Source organism: Primulina tabacum, chromosome 3, assembly GCF_025594145.1.
Source record: "Primulina tabacum isolate GXHZ01 chromosome 3, ASM2559414v2, whole genome shotgun sequence".
NCBI lineage: Eukaryota > Viridiplantae > Streptophyta > Magnoliopsida > Lamiales > Gesneriaceae > Primulina > Primulina tabacum.
In genome coordinates, this window is record NC_134552.1 from 25966897 (window position 1) to 25975188 (window position 8292).

Sequence of the window (8292 nt, forward strand, 5' to 3'; positions counted from 1 at the left end):
TAGTGGCATATTTCAATGCCAACCATCCATGGAAGAAGCCAGTAAAGATGAAATTTGAAGATTCGGGGGATCGAAGAGACTTGACTTCTCAGATGTCAAGATTTGAGGAACTACCGACACTTGAGCTCAAATCACTGCCTCCACACCGAAGGTATGTGTACACTCAGGTGAACACAGGTTGCTGCAATTGGACAAATTGGATGAATTTAGAGGTCAAGCATGTGACCTGGCGCTGACCTAAAAGGAGCATACAAAGAAAGAACACGACAAACGCATTATGCCGAGGGAATTCGAAAAATGTGAACCGGTGCTATTGTACAACTCCAAGTTGCGGTTATTTCCTGGCAAGCTAAAGTCTAGGTGAATGGGCCCAAACATGATCACAGAGGTGTTACCCTCGGGAGCTATAACTTTGACAGATGGGAAAATGAGCCGTTCCCAGTCAATGCTCAACGACTGAAGCAATAATGGGTGGCACAGTGGAGCCGCAAATTAGAGTCGCGCGATTCCAAAACAAACAGAGCTTAGGTCTATACTATAAATTGAGAAATAAATTCTTTCCCTTCCTACTTGTTTTTTTTTCTTTTATTTAAGTTGAATTTTTAAAATAGAATTTTGTTTGTTTTAATTTTATTTTGAAACTTCTACTGCTTAAAATGCTATTAAAGATTTTTTTTTACAAGCTCATTCTCAAAAATTCATAAATTATGCATGCATGAAACGCTGCTGAAAATCTCACCTTTCAAAAATAATATTAATCAACTACCAGACAAAAATACTGCAGTTTGAAATAATGACAAATCGTCAAACCTAGACTTAAGTTTTAAAATAATGCAAATACGAAGCAAGTAAAAATACAGGTAAACAATAACATAATAAAATGAATGAGTAAAAATATTCATGTCCACTCCTATCTCAAATCATGATGTGCGGAAAATATATGGTCCTCGGGTTCACGTGCGCACATCTAGCCCGGCCTACTCAGTTTTCGGCACCTCAAGCCTCCTCATCAACGTGCTTACATGCATCATTCAAACCTAGTGAGTCTAAAAACTCAACACACATGTAATGTTAATAGCATACATAACATGCAACAGTGAAAAGTACCGTACTAAAAATACATTTCATAAACTTGAAAAGAAATATGAACGTAAACATTTCATATCATGGCATAGCAAATAAAAAACATCTCATCATATAATCATATACTTATTCGTTTTCCTTAATCTAATTCAGTTTGTTAGTTGAGACTTTCGTATCAACTCTATTCGATGGATCCATCTACATATAATTGTGGTACCCGGTTGAGAGGACATTAGCGACAGTATTACCCATCCACTGAGCTTTAGTCATACAGCACATCGTATACATATATCGTCAGTCACACAAACTCTCATCCTTCAAAACATCATTATTTTCATTACTTATAAAAATATGCATATATACGTAATTTCCTTAAAACCAAGCATGCAACATATTTTTCATAATTTCGTAAAAGTCATACATGTGATAATATAAACATTTAAAAGGTTAAAATAGTTGTGCTTAGGGCCCTGGCAGGATAAAACTGAACCCAGGTGCAAAATGACTATTTTGCCCACTGGAAACCCTAAATGACCATTTTACCCTGGACCACAAAATTTCGACCCGAAGCTCACGAAACTCCTTAAAACATCCCAAAACTTAATAATATGCATTTCTTAGACATAAACTTGAGCTCTTTTCCAACTTAATTGATTTGTTTTAAAACTTGGACTGGGGTCCCCGTTTTAACCCGAATCAACCCTAAACTTAACCAAAATTTCCCCAAATTTTACCATGACTTAATAACTCAATACCAAACATACAACCACCCAATTCGAGCCACTTATGACCTTAAAACCTAGCTGGAACTTGCTGTAATTTTTCTGCACCAAGGTACCCGAAAACCCTATCCTAACTCAACTTACGTCCTAGTTCGATCCTATTCCAACACCAGCCTGGACCAGCCCCACCAGCCACCCTAGGACCTCGACCAAACCCTCTTGGACCCAATCAATTACGGTCAGAAGTTCCACGAACTCAGCCGTGAACCTACACACATTACCCGAACCATAACGTGCTCAAGAACAATTCACTCGCTCGGTTTCTTCACAACCCCGTCCAGACCTGGTTCCAACACATCAAAACACTCCCAACCTGCTGTAAAACATGACTCGTACACTAAGCCTGGCAGCCACCTCAAAACCGAGGAGAAAAACGTGAACATCAACCCACGGGGTTCGGTTTTCTTCATGATCATGCATTCAAAGTCCATAAAATGTTTGCTTACAAGAGAACACGCATAAAAAATCAAAAACATGCATAATGGTGTGAAAGATGAGAAAAGAGAGGTTTTGGTCGTGCCTTTGCGTATTAACGCTCGAAAGCTCAACCACAAACACGTAGAACTCGTACTTGAGAGAAGGGGGAAAACTTTTCTTGAAAGATAGAGATAAAAGTCGAGACTTGTCGCTGAATGACTTTGAGAATGAGGCTGCTGCTATGGGGTGTGCGGCCAAGGAAATTAGGGTTCGGTTAGGCTTTGAGGGTGTAAGGTTTTAAATAGATAATACATGCATAAATGGGCCCTAGTAAAATTAAATGAATTTAAAAAGGGTTTTGAGCCCACTAAGAACTAAAATAAACCCATCAATCCCAAACACAATCATGGAAAATATTTCGATTATGTACGTTTTTTAAAACATTGCCGGAACTCTTAAAAAATCATCTGAATTGATAAAATTTATGTCACGGTAAAAATAAAACTCGGCGAGTGAAAATACCCAACCAAGGCGTAGTTTAAAATATTATACATAAAAACACCTCATATTAGATAATTAAAATTAATTATTCAATAAAAAATATTTTCCTGATTACCCTCTCGGTCTCTGTTACTCGTTCTAGCGCGAAATGCATCTGAACACCCTAATGCGTGAAACTTAACAAAAATCATGAAATAAACTCAAACCATGCACTTAATTGTTTTCAATTTAACTGTTAAAAAATGTCGGATGTCACCGACGCGTCGGTCTCGGGGCGTGACAATTTATATGTACATGCTATTAAAGTTATAGGTATTTTGAATCTTTAGACTCATTAGGTGTGAATGATGCAGGTGACCATGTTGATGAGGAGGCTAGAGGTGCCGAAGTCTGAGTAGAAGGGTTGGATATGCCCACGTGAACCGGAGAACCATATATTTTCCGCACATCACGATTTGAGATAGGAATGGACATGAATATTTTTTTACGCTTTTGTTCATTATGTTGATTTTATGAGGGTTTTTGCACATTGCATATTTGCATTATTTAAAACGTAAGTCCAGATTTGGCGACATGTCTTTTATTTAACCTAGAATATTTTTATCGGTTAACTGATTGCTATTTTTTAAAATGTGAAATTTTCAATGGTATTGCATGCATGCATAGGATGTTATTTTTCGAAAATGAGTTTACAAAAAAAAAAAATTCCTAGTAGTACGTTTAATTAGTAGACATTTCACTAGGGGCAGAGCTCCTAGATTATCAACATTGAATGTGCAGTCCACTTTGATAGACCATATTCGTAGTAGAAAATCATCTGATAGGCAATTTCAAAAATGGCGATCAAAATACGAGTCTAAGGGCCATAAGATTTATACAGTGAGCGATTGCATTGTAAGGTATAGAGGGAGGATTTGGGCACATAGAGATTATTCGAATTGAGGAGATATCTTGTCAGAAGCGCACAAAGCACCATATTCCATTAATCCAAGAAGATCAAAGATGTATAAAGATTTTCTGATGTTATATTTTTGGCCAGGAATGAAACTAGACATTTGACACTTTGTATTTGAATGTCTAACTTCACAGCAGGTGAAAGCAGAGAGAGCATCAGAGACCAGCAGGAATGCTCAAGTCTCTTCCTATTCCCAAGTGGAAATGAGAGAACATTACCATGTATTTCGTAGTCGATTTGCCGAGTTCAATTAGAGGATCTAACATCATTTGTGTAATTGTTGATCGTCTTACAAAATCGACGCACTTCTTTCCGATAAAGACGACCTTTCCGATGATGCAGTATGCGGGGATTTCTGGGAGATAGTCAAATTAAACGGTATCCCAGTTACCATCTTATCTGAAAGAGACCAAAGGTTCACATCGTCTTTTTGGAAGAGTTTGCATTCTGTAATAGGGACGAAGTTGCTATTCAGCACAACATTCCTTTTTAAGACAGATGGTCAGTCCGAGAAGGTGATACAGATTTTAGAAGACCTACTGCGTGCATGTGTGATCGATTTTCATGGGAATTGGGAATCGAAGTTACCTCTAGTGGAGTTCACCTCTAACAAAAGTTTTCAGTCATCGATAGGTATGGCTCTCTATGAGGCATTAAATGGAATGAAGTGCAAATCGCCTATTCACTGGGATGAAGTCGGAGAGAGATCATAATTTGGTCCAGAGTCGTCAAAAGAGATAGCTCACAAGAGAATGAGGGACCTTGAATTTACCATGGGAGATCATGTTTTTGTAAAGATACACACTTATGAAGGGTCTTATGAAATTTGGGAAGAAAGGCACATTAATTTCGAGATTCATAGGACCATTCGAGATCCTCGAGAAAGTGCGAACATTAGCTTATCGCGTAGCCCTGCCGCCGAATCTGACAGGAGCACACAATGTGTTCCACATTTCTATACTAAGGAAGTACATGGCGAATCCTTCAAATATACTAAGCTTTGAGCCGTTACAGCTATCACTGAACCTGTCATAAGAGGAAAGGCCTATTTTCAGATTTTAGACCGACTAGAGAGGAGACTACGAAACAAAGTTACAAGTTGGTCAAAGTCAATTGGCTGAAACATTCCGTTGAGGAAGATACTTGGAAGACCAAAGCCGATACCAGGATTCGCTACCCAGAACTGTTTGTTAAGCCTTATGAAATGTCTACTACTCGTTTTTTTATAAAATATACTAGAATTTTTTTCTATATACCATTCAGCCAAAATATATCGAATAAACCAATATATTGCACCATTTAAAATAAACCAACCAACCTTACTATTTAAAAATCCAAAAGAACGCAGTGCAAAACGTAAACTCATAAAACGTAAAACAAGACCTAAAACTAGTATTTTAAAAAATGCATAAACTTTAAAATCCTCTCAAAAATCATTCAAAAGTATTAAAGTCATAAAATCTTTAAAATCATACTAATGAGGAAAACTAGCAAAGGTCCTCGGGTTAGGTACACCATCAGTTCGGCTAGTTCAACCATCAAGTCCTCCATCATCATCAAAAGTATTCTCACCTGCATCATTCACTCCTAGTGAGTCTAATGATTCAGCAAGCCTTAACCCTTATAACGAGTAATACAAATACATCCACAAGCAACAGTTAAAATACTTTTTAATAAAATAGATTTTCATGAACATGCATAACTTTAAACCTTTTTGCTTTCACCATATCCTTTTTACTTTCATCATATGCGTATACGTTTTCGTTTTATCGAATTCAGATCATTAATTGTAACTTTCGTTTTGCTTTTGCTTCAGCTTTTGGTCGATGGATCCATCTACGTATAACCATGGTACCAAGCGGCAAGGACATCAGCGACACCCTCACATTTCAACTGATCATTGGCCTTACATATCATCATATCCTTTCGTATTAGTCACAATCAAGTCACCTCCTTCAACCTTTCATAATATTCATCACTTATAAAAATTCATGAATATATATCAATTTTTCTTTAACCAAGCATCCAACACATCTTTTAATATTATTGTTTTTCATCATAAAATCCCATAATACTTTAAAATATACATTTTAATATTCATTACAGCATTCAAGGCACTGCCAGGACGTTTAACATTTTTCAGCTGTAAAATTACCGTTTTCCCCTGAAATCCTTGCTTTCCCAAATTACCCTTGGACCTTAAAACGACGACACGAATCCATCCAAACTTAACATAACACCTTAACATACACCCATAAATATTTCTTAGACGTAAACTTAAGCTCCTCAGCTAATTTCTCAAATTCGTTTTAAAACTTAAATCTTTTAACCCGAATTAACTCGAAACTTAACCAAACTTCACCTAACTTGAACCATAACTTATTAACACCTAACCATACCCTATACAACAAAAATAAAGATGTTTAGAACCCTCGAACAAACCTAGAACTCTGCTGGAGATTCCTGCACTAATTCGAACCAAGCCCTAAGACAACCAAGCCATAAATTCCTTCGACCTAAACCATAACCGAGCGGACCAGACCCTGGCCAACCCACCTAAGACCTATATCAAACTCCTTAGGACCTCCACAGACTATCTTATAAGAACCATGCATGTTGGTCCCCTCCTTACGCTCGCCCCACGATCGCGCGGCCAAGGGGTTTGGGTTTGACCTTTGACCATGGACCAGGTGCGAATCCTCCCTTCTATGACAACATCATGCGCCTCCTGGATCATCCGGATGAAGCCCAAGCCTTCCACACAGCCTACACCCTTCACGACCCAAAACCGAATCCCTAGCTATCCATAATCCCAATTTTTGTTCAGCATAATTTCCCTTCTTTTCCAGCCCTTAACCATGCCTCTATGGACCCTTAAGCATGCTGAAAAATGTCCCTTCCCATAGCCTTATCATGGAATCCCATTTGTACAACAAAATCATGAATTTAAAGGCATGAAAATTCAAGTTTAAACATGTATATGTCATAGAAGGAAAATAATTGGAAGGGTATTATATTTTCATGCAAACATTTATAAACTCACACAATATGGTATGAACGATGAGTGAAGGAAGATTAAGACGAGCCTTTGCGTATTTCACGCACGAAAAACAATCATTGATGCGAGGGACATTGACAGAGAGGGATGAGAACATGCTGTGTTTTAAATCCTCAAAACTGGCGTGGAAGCCTTTTAAAATTAATGTGTGTGTGCGTGTGATAGATGCTAGGGAGAGACCTAGTGTTTCTAGGGGTGAGGCGTGTGTTTGTGTTTGTAGATAAGGGTGTAAAACACAATCCTTGGTATTAAATAATAAGGTGGAAAGCTTGGCCGAAAAACCATAGTATAATATTCAAATTATATAGTAGGAAAATTATTTTGTTTAGGATGTTTTCGAAAATATTAGACGAATCCCCAAAAAGTCCTTATTTTCTTCAAAAATCGATTACCGGTTTAAAATATGTCTCGGCGCGTAAAAACACCTCAAAATATACTATTTTCAAAAATAACATATTAAATATACGATATATTAAATAATTAAAAATAATCATTTAATAAAAGTATTTTTCCTTTATGATCCCCGGTCTCCGTTCCTCGATCGCGTCTTGAATAACCCTTAAAAACACAGTTTTATGCATTCTAATAGAAACCATATTTAAACACGCCTACCACATTTAATTCACTCAATTAAAACAATTAAATTAGGCATTTCCATTTTTTCCTAGATTTGCATGCAGTTAGATTACATTATCGCATTTTGGACCTTACATTTCCTCCTTCCCTTAAATGAAAATTTTCCCTTGAAATTAAAACTTAAATAACTTCAGGTAGCGACTTCTCTTGTCTATTTCGATCTCCCAAGTAACTTCCTCCTCCGAATGGTTTAGCCACTTGACTTTGACCATTTGAATAACTTTATTACGTGGCCTTCTTTCTTGCCTATCCAGGATTTGTATAGGTGTTTCCACGTATGACATATTTGGAGTCAACTGAAGAGGCTCATGATTCAGTATATGTGATGGATTAGACATGTACTTTCGCAGCATTGAGATATAGAACACATTATGCACTTGATCTAGAATCGGTGGCAACCCACTCTATAGGCCAATATTCCAATCTTCTCCAAAATCTCAAACGGTCCTATGAACCTCAGTCTGAGTTTGCAGTTCTTGCCAAATCTCATAACACCCTTCGTAGGTTCTACTTTCCCGAATATGTGGTCACCCACTGTAAACTATATCTCTCTTCATCCCTTATCAGCGTAGATTTTCTGGCGGTTTTGAACAGTCTTCATCCTATCTCGGATTTTAACTACTAGCTCTACTGTATCCTTGATCAAGTCTGGACCAATTTCTCCTCTTTCACCAACCTCGTCCCAATATATCAGTGATCTACCCTTCCTTCCATAAATTGCCTCGTAAGGAGCCATTCCCGTAGATGATTGGTAACTATTTTTATAGGTGAACTCCACTAGAGGTAACTTTAGTTCCCAACTTCCTTTGAAATTGATCACACAAGCTCGGAGTAGATCTTCCAAAATTTGAATAACCCTT